General features: G+C 39.1%; 1 protein-coding gene across 1 annotated transcript in view; it reads left to right on the top strand.

The window, feature by feature from the left end:
- The window catches only part of MSH2 (mutS homolog 2), a 47,440-nt gene that overhangs the window by 13,873 nt on the left and 21,372 nt on the right, over window positions 1-12,195 (top strand). The window lies entirely within an intron of this gene.

Below are 12,195 nucleotides of genomic sequence, written 5' to 3'. Positions count from 1 at the left end.
AAGGTCACTTCTGTCATTCCAAAAGTTACCATCACTAAGTTCCCTAGAGAAATGTTTGGAATTAAAGCTCTCAATGCTTCTTTTTTAACCCTCTTCACCCATTTACTTCACCTCTTTACTGTTTTCAAAACTACTGATTTACCTCTATTTTCATTTGAGTTTGCTTATACAACTGAGGTTGATACTGAGTGCTGTCTAGAGACATTAAACAAGAGCTCTGCTAGTCAAGCACACATCACACAGGCCATGTCTCTAGGGAGGAATTGCCATCAAAATCCCAGGCACTCTAAACCTATTCAAAGGCTTAAATTGTTGTGTTGCAAAAGACTTATTTTTAGTTTTCTTATCTGAGGAGCTGAAAAAATGACTCCTTTCATGAGACCTTCAGGTGTGAGAAAGACAATGTATGCGTTTGTATTCTGCATGTTATCCAGATCGTTTGTCTTCTGGGTTAGGGATCAGCAATCAGTGTTGCAAATATGTAATTTACAGGTGTCATTGAGTGGTGCAGCACTGGAGCAGGTAGTCATAGTATCTCCTAGTTGATACTTCCAGCTCGCCCACTTCTTCCTGACAAGTCCTCTCGGTGCAAAATAAATAGAAGGATTAAGCTTTTAGTCATTTCTTTTGTGTCTGAATTTTGAGGCGCAACGGAAATGAAAGTTAAACTAAAATTTGATTGAAATGTCAGATTGGTTCTCAGACTTGTTAGACATGATGAAACTGCTATTTATTTAGGGAAATGTGAATCTGTAGCTGCCATACTGTTCTTTGGCTCTCATCCTGCCAAAATGAGGTGGATGGCACTTACTGCCGTACTTAAATTTTGCCTAGAATCTGTATTTAAGTATTCAGGACTGTATGAAAACTTACTATGCACAGCTGCAAAGGTCTCAGGTTTGTAACAGTGTCCTTGCTAGTTCCTGTTTTGAACACTGGATACAGGAATATGGTGTATTCTCTGTGAAAGAACAGTGACCACATTATTGTTTCTGCTTTGTTTAATTTATGTCCAAAAACATTAGAAAGGTGGCATGTTAGGACACTGCAGTGGAAGGTCTTGGTGAGAAAATTTTGTCTTGACTTGTAATTTAATTTCATTTATCATGTATGAGGATTGTAAGAGTCTTTAATGTTTTGTTGACATAGGGTTTTGAGTTTCTTCTGTACAGAATGAATGCAAATGAAGAAATATTTGTTTTTCCAAGGCTAAGAAATAGAACTTGTTCAGTATGCTCTTAGTTTGCACAAGATTAAAGAAATGCACAGGTTAGCAATTTTCAAGGGTATTAATGTTGATGGAGTAGTGTAATAAATGTAACCTCTTAATTTTAATAATGTATGGAAACTTGTAAGGAATAAAGCACAAAAAAATAACAATGAAAATGCCTTTCCTCAGATGACTCTAGTCTTTGAAGCCCATGCAGTAATCCAGTTTTATCACTGGATCCCAAAATACTATATTTAATTGAAAAGCAAGACTGGCAGAAAACCTCCATGGTTTAAGGCATTAAGCTGGGAAACAGCCTCTGCTGCTTTCCATCTTGGGTTTCTCTGGAAGGTTTTGGGTGGAGCAGTTTCACTGTGTGGGGTTAATGAAGGTGCCCATGACTGTGTAGTATTTGGTGAGTTCTTTCTTCATCCTCTTCGTTGTTCTTTGTTACCGTATAAGAAATGGAGGTTTATTAGGAATTCTTAAAAGATGGGCAGTTGTTATTTTGTCTTTAAGCCTAAATACTGTGGTGTTCTTGTCTTTATTCAAATAGGGATCTTTTTGCCTTCGTGTCCTTGACACTTGCTCACACTGTCTGTTCTGTATGTAGGGTTTCTTTGGTCTTCAGGATTTAGTGTGAAGGTCTTTCATTTGTTTTTGACTCTTGTGCACCTTGTAGCAGCCTGTAGCCCTGAGTTGTTTCATGGATAGCTGGCACTGTCTGTAACCACTTTAAATCAAAAGGTTCAGTCATACTTCCCTAACTGGACTGCCAGCTGTTCCCTTGTAATTGCCACTGGCACTGGCATTCCTGCAGCTCATTCGTTCATCTTTTCATGAGGAGTTTGTCATGCTTAAACAATAAAGGGTGTCATGTTGACTAGCAAATAAACCAGAAAAACTCAGCAGTTGCCAAAAGGGGCTCTCCGTACCTCCTACTTACTTTTTTTTTTTTTTTTTTTTGGTCTCACAGCTAAAGATCAGTTTGATTTGGCTTGTTCACCTGACGAAAACTAGTCCATAAAAAAAGTGATGAAACTTGTCATCAAAAATTGGTCTTTTTGCTCCTCTGCAGCTGGTCCACAAGCTGCTGTTATCATGAGCATCCTAACTGCAGGTCAACAAATATCAGAAGCCAGGATTTGTTCAGGTGTAATAACCTCGCTTGAGTTTGCTTTCTGTTGGCGCTTTGACTGTTTTTAGAGATTATGCCAATTGATTTATATTGTGAGTTAGATTGCCAGACTTGCTACAGGAGGATAGAAGGGATATCTGCCTGTCCTTGGATTGGAATAGTGAATCTGTGAAATGGAGCTGTGTACTACTATTCTCAATAAACCTGCTACTTTCCTGACAAATTTGCTGTGAAGATGCTATTTGAGTATTTTTAGCTCCTACAGAAAACTGACAAGGAAAATTTTATGAAAAAGACTATATGCATGGAAATAAACATTGGGGAAGACAAAAAATATGTCTCTGACAAAGATTTTGGGAGATGCTTCTTGTTTTATGAGCTATCCTCATATCACTTTTGTCTCTATGGTTCCTTGAGGGTAAGAGATTGCTTAGTCCAGCAAGATTGTGATGTGGTTTGAGGTGGGAAAGGGTTTGCTGTGTTGAATATTCAAAATTCAACTTTGCTGTTAGATGCTCTGTTTTTTTTTCTTCTATAAACATGCATGTTTTAAAGTTGGGAACACTTTATCGTTCTGTGAAGTAGTGTGTTACTATAAGGTGAGAATTTCCCCTTTTTATGCCAGTTCCTCTTCGGTGGAGTTGTTTAATTCATTAAGGATAATAATTTTGTTATTCCTTAACTGTGAAAGAGGAGGAGAGGGGAATCAAATCTAAATAGTGCTGTTACATAAAACTAGTTTGAGTGGCAGTTCTTGGTAATAATTAAAAAGTACTTTGTTCTTATTTGGGAAATACAGCTTTTGGAAAAAGAAAGTAATGGTTTATTTTCCTTGTCTATCACGTGGATAGTGGCTGTTAGTACGTAATACACCCAGGCTGAGGGATGGGAATAAAAAACACCTGGTTCTGGTTTGAACTGTGGCTGGGGTGATTGTGGAGGTATAGTTTGGATGAACAGGTGTATGAAAGTTTCTTTAAAATCTAGACAGGAGCAATCCTTCTTGTTTCAAACGTTCTGATGCTTTCAGGACCTGAGTTTTGTAGAGCCAGAGCTGGTCTGCTGTGGGAATGTGGAGTAGTCTCAGCTGTGATGTGAGCCCTCAGCAGGAGGTGGTGACAGGCAGATGTCTCTGTGTCCCTGCTGCAGGGCATGGATGGCCTTCAGTCTTACCTGGAGGGAAATGGTGGGAGCCGTGGCAAGCTCTGGTCACCTCCTGCCTGCAGAAATGCTCCTGCAGATCCCCCTCTGTACTCCTGTGAAACACAGCTCACAGCCTGCAGCTCTTGGCCATGGGGAGGGTGGTGGTTCCATGAGGAGTGCTGCCAGCCTTGCCTTGTAGATGAAGGGAAAGGTGATTCCTTTTCTTCTCTTTTCGTTGTAGAGTTTCTGTGCCTGCCTCACAGTCCTGCACTTCCTGGTTAGTTCTGGCTAGAGGAGGCCAAGCAGAGCTCTGCTGGTGTGGTGCTGCTTTATTTGCATGTTCTTCAGCATGATGCCAGGCACTCCCTTCCCTCAGGGTCTGAAAATACCGCTGTTGCAGCAGTCTGCTTCAGGAGCAAAGTCTTAATTGCATCAAGTGGTACTTTGCTGACAAGAATTAAGACCAAATATTGTATTGTTCTGCTGAAAAACTGTTTTCTTCTTTACTTTGCTTGATCTGCTGAGGTCGGAAAGTTCCTAAGCACTTGTGCAAAAACAGTGAATTATTGGTACCATCAGGCTTGGATAAGTATCTTGGGAGGAAAAAAACCCAGTGTTATTTTAACTGCTTTTCTTGATAATCCTGTTTTGTTTTTAATTCCGATCCTATTAGCTTGCCTTGTGGTCAATACATACAGCTTTCAAATCTTTGCTTGATTTTTATAAAAAATAGTTACTTTTTGCCTGGTACCCCTGATAAAATCCCAGGGCTTTAATTTTCTCTGTAGCCTTTGACATAATACTCAAATAGTGTATTCAGAAATTGATGTAGGGTGGTAAAGAGTCTGTTGCTTCCCTGATCTATATGAATTTTATGTTATATAAATCTAACTGATATAGAGGAGTGTGAACTCTGTTCATTTGGAAGACTGCATTTATTTGAATTAAAAAAAATTATCTGTTAATGGACTATCCTGAAGTTAGAAATACCCATTATTGTTATCATGGTAGGGTGGTTTAGGGACTAATTAGGAAAACTAGAAAAGGCATGAGGCAGATATTTGAATGTTACTTTCTCTTACATTGCTTAATATTGCAGGTTTAACGGTAGGGAGCCTGATCTGTCCAGCTGCTTAGTAGCACACTCTGTACCCAGAGCTCTGGAAAGTGTGTGCAGTTTGATTACTGTGACCCTTCTAGGGTCTAAAGCTGTTCCTCAAACCTTGGATTCTGTATTACAAGGGATTATACTTCAACAGGCCTGTGAAAAATAGGATATTCATGGTCTCTTCAAGTTACCTTTAAGATTAAAAGACAATAGCAGCGGGTTCCAAAGAGCTGCACTGTTATAATGGAGTGAAAGCCACTTGTTAGTGCTAAATACATTCTGAGGCAGATACCTGCCTGCAGATCCCTCAGTTTAGTTCATTTAAAACTTGAGGGAGACAGTATGGCAGGTAGAAGAGCAGTGGGTAGCAGCACTACCTCACACTTCTCGTGGTGGCAGTGCTGCTTTCTGGCAGCTTGGAAGTGTTGGTGGGACTGGGGATTGAGGGCATAATTTCCTAGCCAGCTTAGGCAAGCATCAGGATACAGCTGGTCTTGTCCACAGCTGGCAGGGCCACCCCAGGGTGACATGGTTTAGGGGAGCCAGAGGTGAAAAGCAAACACAGCCACAGCAAATGAAGATGTGTGTTTAAGGAGGGGGCTGCAGCTGGGAGCATCATCCTCAGTGTCAAACTGAGGTACCGCAGCTGCCTTTCCCACACTGCCAGGTTTTGTTTCTACTTGCTTCATGGCTTGTCTGTGTAAAGAGCAGGATAGCTTTCCAGCGCTACCACTGAGCCAGGTATGTTTGGTCTCTCAGACTTTTTTGTTTTGGTGGAGGGGAAGTTTTGAAAATCTGTATGGGTCTAGAACTATGAATGACTGCAAAATCCTTTAAGAAGCTAGGGAGATCATCAGAGTCCAAGGGAATGCTGTCTTCTTACTGGGGTGACAGTAAGATGTTGTCTTTGTAAGAGCACGGACATTGCAGGTGAAATGTGAAATGTATCTCCCTGGGGCTCTTAGTTCCTGGTTTGCCGTTTTCGTTAATCTACTGTATTATGCAATATCTTCTCATTTGTTAAATGCCTGTAATTTCTCATCCCTCACATAAAACAGTAATGCACTTCAAATTCTGAATTGAGGAGTTCAAATTGACTGTTGTACTTCTTCACTGTCATCTTCAAAGTTTTCTTTTGTAAGCAATTATCTTTTAGTTTAGCTTTTTGGGAGTGTTTAGGTCGTGGCAGTGGTATTCAGGGAGGGAGGCTCTGAAGTAATTTGATAATACAGAAATATTCATAGCACATTTACTGAGAAACAAAACCAACTTTGTGCTCTCATGGCAGGAGGAAACAATGACAGGGTTGCACTGTTTGGGCAAGGGCCGGTGGGAAAGAGAACTTGAGCCATTTAGTGTGGAGGGGAATCCCTGTGAAGGTGCAGGCTGCTCTTTTTTTCGCAGACAGTAAGAAGAAGTCTTGACTACCTGGGCACAAGCCTCTCACCTTGTGGAATTGTCTGGGTTGTCTCCTTCTGAATTACTGGCCCTCATGTGTCCATACCAGTTTGGGAGGAGCTGGAGGAGAGCTTGCTCAGGTGATACTCAGACACAAGATTTTGGACCCTGAATGATACTGTATGGCCAAATTGGTACAATTTCATTAAAGCAACAGTAAGATTTTGACCCCTTCTTTGGGATATTCTGTTTCATACGTAGGAAGTGCTGGAGAGGTGTGTGTACAACTCATCCAGAAAGCAACATTCTGAGTTCTTGGTGAATCAAAAACCTACATTCAGATCTAGTTTCTTGAAAGTACTGGATGAACCAGTGCCTGTGGTGAGTTCCTTCCAAGGCTATTCCTGTGGCTTGGGTAAATGTTGCCATCAGCTGGAGACTCATGGCCAGAAACCAGAGCAACTCCTGGCTTTGCAAAGCTCCAGTATGAGCTGAGTGGGGATTGAGATCACTGATCCTAAGCCTATGATGTATGACTAAAATAAAATGGCTTTTGATGGTATTAGTCTCTCTAAAGCTGCTGGTTCTTTATTCCTCAGGGTTCGTGTTACATTTATCTCTAATTGTTTGCGAAAAGCGCTCTAGTTTCATAAAAAAGTCTTTTGTGCATAACTAAGCGCTTCCAAAAGCATGCGTGGGTTGCCTAGCTATTTTGCATTGTTATTTCTTTGTGCTTGTCTGAGAAATTTTGGATGTTATTTTTATAAATGCATGCAACAGCTCTGATTGTCTGAACCAAAATGACCTGGGGTGGTCGGTGTGATTTTTATGCTGCTGTGTGCTGAATTACTAAAGTAATTCTCAGTATCAGGGTTCAGATTTCTGATTTAGGCTCCCATGTTCCAATCTTAGGTGTCTGCCTTAATACTTTGAAGGCAGTAAAGCATACTGAAGTTCTCTGGCATGAAAAGAGCTTTGTAAATTTAAGGTCTCTACTGCTAACCTGAGGCAGCAAACTGGATTACAGCTGGTTTTTGGGAGAGAGATGATTGTCTAGGGAATGACTTGGTCACCAGGAGAAGTTTATAAAGGAAGCTTAGCACAGTGCCTTGCTTATTTCTGGTTGGAAAAAAATGCCAATATTTATCAACTACAGCAACTTGCTGTGGTCTGGGCTTCCTCCAGGGTGTTAAAATAGCACGTGCCTTGTGTGAAAAAGAAAACCCAATTAGAACAGGTAAGGTGGTGGGTATCATTTTACTTGTCTAGGTTAAGTATGTCCAGGGAGGATTTGCTTTGGTTACATTGGATTAAGAAGAGATCTGAGTTTGAAAGAAACCTGAGGGAAACAAAATAATGGTATGTGAGGTGTTTTTCCACTTTCCTTGGTATAAGGAAAACATGAAATTAAACTGATACAGCTGTGCATATTCTGAAACTTGTGGTGAGATGAAAGTCTCAATATATTTTAAAGCAATCCTTAATATGCTGCTTTTGTAGGTGGTATTTCTTGATTAAAATTCTGCATAATCAAGTAGAACAGTTGGACATGAAAGTTTGTCTTAATTTGCAGTCAAAGAAACACTCTAGCAGGCAGAGAATACAAATGTATTTGTATTTGCTCTTCAGAAGACTCAGCTGTTAGATAGGGGAGTTACTAACTTCAAAGTCTTCTTAAAAGTAAGTCAGCTTCTCCTATAAGAGAGTGCATTCTTAATTTATTTCAGTGTTAACCCTTTTTTCCTTGTGTTGTGTGGCATTTTTAGTTAGTACAGTTTTTTCTAAAAACACGTATGAGTATTTGGGATTTAAAGTCACCACCCTCAGGTAGTAACTAAATATATATTATTCATTATTAAGTATGTATTAGTGATTATGTATGGATCCCAGTTTAATGAAATGATAAAAAAGAACTCAGAGTCCTTTTTCTGATCCGAGGGAATTGCTTTCTTTCCTGCATGCACAAAGCTGTCCAGGGTTTTGTAGGATGTTGGTGGAGGAGAGAAGAAAACTTTAGGTGCTTTTTAACTAATCTTATTGCACACTTGTTTTTTTTAGTTGGGTTTTTTGTTGTTGTTGTTTGTTTGTTTTTGTTTTGTTTGTTTGTTTTTGTGCTGGCCAGTCCTGCTCAGGCATTATAAATAGTCTATTCCTTCTAACTGTGGTCTTTTATTTTAGTCTGTTAGTTTAGTTATTATTTCTAGACACATAATTCTTTTCTTTCTTCATAAAATCTATATGCAAATCTGGCATAGTTAATATTTCCTATTAACTTAAGCTTTGATATTTAGCTGTGTAAAAACATAGAAATAAAATTAAACCCTCCTGACAACATCTGTGTTGAGGCACCTTAAAAAGGTGATGAAAAATGCTGCATAGGTGTAGCACGGGGAGAAGCAATTTCTTCTGATGTCAAATGTGATGCAAACTTCAGTGGAATGGAAGCAGTGTCTTGAGGTTGGGAAAGTGTATGACATATATTAGACTGAAAACAGATTTTTGTTATCTTTTTTTAATGTGTGTGTGGTACATAGGCCTTTTGTCAGTAGTTGGTTCAAGAGATGCCTCTTATTGACAGTAAAACTGGGGAAAAGGTGGCATGTTTTGAGTTGGATTCCGAAATATCCAGCAGAAACTTGGAGATGAGTGGGTTTTTTTCCTCTCTGTCTCCCAGAGCACAGTAAACCTAATGATACCTGTTAGTGCACAGAATTCAGAGCTGATAAGCAGCCATGATTATGCATAGCAGGAATAAAAGGTTTCCAAATTCAAGAGAAGCACTTGTGTTGATTTTCAGTTACATTTGCTGCAGTCTTGTTCGCTGTTTTTGTGATTTTATTTGCAAATTTAAAGAACTGTCTTGAAACAGAGATTTCCTTTATGTTCTGGTGTGGTTTCACTACTTATAATTTTTTATGTTATCTTGACTGTGCTGCCTTAGATCTGTGGTGGAAAGGTTTGCCCTATTTTCCTTTCCTTTTGGTTGTGTGGCAAAAATGAGTTATCTAATGTTGTCAGCTGTTGTTTGATTACACTTACTTGGATTTTTAAAATTTGTTTTTTTTATTTCTTTTTTTTTTCCCCTCAGCTGAACTTTATATTAAAAACAACCTGTCATTTAATTTAATTATTACTTGTGAGCATTATTCATGACTTCTGGTTGCATTACCTTTCTATTCAGCAACCTTGTATGTATTCTTACCAACAGGAAATTGTTATGCAAAATGTGGCATGAACACAAACCTGTCAGATGTATCTTTGTGGTTGGCAAATGTAGGGGGGAAGATAGAACAGTACCAGGAAGGTCATGAAATGTTAGTCTAATTATCATGGTTTTGGCAGAGGAAAATTGTTCATGCTGATCTGAGAACTCTTTGAACTTGTCATTGTGGACAAAAGAGGAAAGGAAAAAAATAAATTAGAGCTTTCAAAACACCTTTGACAGGTCTTATCCAAGAGGCTGTTGAACAAGCTGAGGGAGTCATGGGATGAAAGTGAAGGGTTTGTTTGTGCAAAAGGCAGAAGCAGGGGGGAAAAAAAAACCAAACTAGATCCTGGTAAAGATAAGCTCAAGACTACAGAAGTTGTGCTTGAGATGTTCTTGAATGACTTATAGCGGCTGTGCAAAATTTAGTAAGTTTTCAGAAGTGATTCTGTGCAAATATCCATATGCTAGGATTACTGATTTTTTAAGGACCCCTTGGAAGAGAATCTAAGTTTTCTGACTTTAAACATAAGCCATGAGAAGGCAAGATAGGATCTGATGTTGATGGTGAACTTGAATTTTGCACATTCTTGTGTGTGTGAATTTAGTCATCAAAATAAGAAAAAAAAGTAGGTTTTATGCTTGAAATTTCTAAGTTGAAGTCATAGAGTAGTCAGTGTAAGCAGGTTGGATAAACCCAGAAAACTGTTGTTTCCTGCTGCAGGCAGGAATAGTATTTTTTTGGATTAAAATTCACTTTGATAATGGATAAACATTCCAAATGTGTCTTGCTTTCTTCCTCATGCTTTTTTAATATGAAGGAATATTGGGGTTTTTTTAAGTGAAGTAAGGTGGTTTTAAACAAGAAATTAATGCAATTTTCCTCATAATAAAACTTGAAGGTATTTGCAATTAGTTCCTCTTTACAGGTTGATGGTGTGGTGGTATTTTGATGATGGAGAAATAATGAATAAGTTTCCAAATCTTGCATAATACCTGGCAAGTGAGGGGGCATAACATCAGGATAGTACAACCTCTTCTGTGTTTGCCATTACCATAACTGCTAAGGACCAAGGAAGGTAACAGTAGGAATACATGGGTATGCGGAGTGGAGAAGTTTACAGTAAATCCTGTTTTGTTTTTGCCAAAGGAACCATTTCCAGATTGCAGGACTTAAAACGACTGAGCTGCTTGGTTCCTGTGGGGAGGTTCATGTTGGCAAGTTGGTTCCTTCTCTAATCCCTTAGTGGGAAAGGAGGACATCTGGTTAGTGGGCTTACATTTAGGCTGTTAAGCAGTTGTATCAGGTGTCTTTAGTTTGGTTCAGTTCTTTTTGCTTTTTTCCCTTAATATTTAAACAATATCTGGTCTTTAAAGCTGTGTTTGGTTACGAGTTGCTGCTGGAGAAGAGTTTGTGATGTGAGTCCCCAAGTGAGGTCTGCTTGGTAAATTGGAGGGATTTGTAATAAACATGGCAATGTGTCTGCTGTGACAAGATCATGTAATTCTTGTTATTCCTCTAAACCATTTGACAGAAGTCTGAAAGCTAGAAATCGTGCTCAGAAACACCAGCAGGGATCAGAATGGAAAACAGCTTGGCTTTTATGATGTTTCTCATACAAGTCTTGTTCTGTGTTCTTGCAGTAGGTATGTTCAGTACATTCCTGTCTACTTCTGACAAGCTCTGTGTACATGCTGAAACTTCAGTGTTTCTTTTGGAAGTAAAGCACCCTTATGTGTCAGTAATGTCAATCTCTAAATTTATGTATTAAAGCTGTAGTTGAATGGCTAAATGTAGAGGTAGGATCCTTCTCTCATCTTTTTAGTTCTTTTTTTTTTTTTTTTTTTTTTGCTATAATAGAGAGGATTCATTGGAGTATGGGGGTAGAACACTTTTTGAAACAGACGGACATTGCTTTGGAATATTTTGTATACAGAAATGTACCACTACCTGTCCAGGGCTCTCTTACCTCTTGTGTTGCTTTAGCCAAAGCCTTTGTTTCCTGAGTTTCTTTGCTAATTACCTGGGGCAGTGGACTGTGTTAACCCCTGTGTACTGTTGCCAGTGTCTGGCACTCTGCAGAACACTGCAGTGTGTAATGTAGAGATTACTGCTGTCAGACTGACAAAAAAAAGTCATTTCCAATGCAGTTTGCGAATGCAGATGTTACTGTAATTGAAACAAATGCATTTTCTCTGCCAGTAAGCAAACCAGCAGGAGTGATGTGGTGAAATCTGTCCTTTCTTTGCTTGCATGTCTCTAGATAAAATTAACTTCTCTGCTGAAGCAAAGATACTGATAGATATTATTAACCAGAAATCAGCACAGTATGTAATATGTGGAGGTCTCTGAAGGAGGCAGAGCTCTTCCTTGGTATTCTGAAAGTGTGATCAAAGAACACTGACCTTCCCAGCATTCCAAAATTAACAATATCCGACTTCTTTTTTTGACTGCAAATGCAAAGTGTGTGGAGATGGCATTATTAACTGATGCAAAACGCCCAAAAATGTATGAAAATTTGCTTGCATTCTAGTGGAGAAATACAGTTTAATGCTCTGTCACTTCTTATTGAGATTTATGCTTGCTGAAAGCATGCAGAAGAATATTTATTTCATTATTTAAACCTCCCCATACCTAGAATGAAAAAAAAATCCAAACCAACAAAACCCAAAAAAACCTCCAAAAAAACCAGAAAAAACCTCAGCAAAATACCAAACCAAAATGGCAGGGAGCAGTAGCAAGGGAAGGCAAGCTGGGAGTCAGTGGTGACATGGCTGGCAGGCAGTACCCTCATTGATAAGAATGCAGTCCCCCCAATGCCTGCCATGAGGCAAACAGTTGTTTGGAAGTAGTTGGCATGGATTTACAGAGGAAAAATTATGACTAGCTAACCCAATAACCTTCTACAATAAATAGACTAGGTGGTTGAATAAGGGAAGAGCAGGAAATGTTGCTTATTGTGACTTGAGCTGTCACTGTCTCCTGTTACATC

This window comes from Chamaea fasciata, unplaced genomic scaffold, assembly GCF_029207755.1.
Source record: "Chamaea fasciata isolate MVZ Bird 193981 ecotype frontalis unplaced genomic scaffold, bChaFas1.0.hap1 SCAF_3, whole genome shotgun sequence".
Classification (NCBI taxonomy): Eukaryota; Metazoa; Chordata; class Aves; order Passeriformes; family Sylviidae; genus Chamaea; species Chamaea fasciata.
Note: the sequence above shows the minus strand (reverse complement) of the source record. Positions and strands in the feature narration are given on the sequence as shown.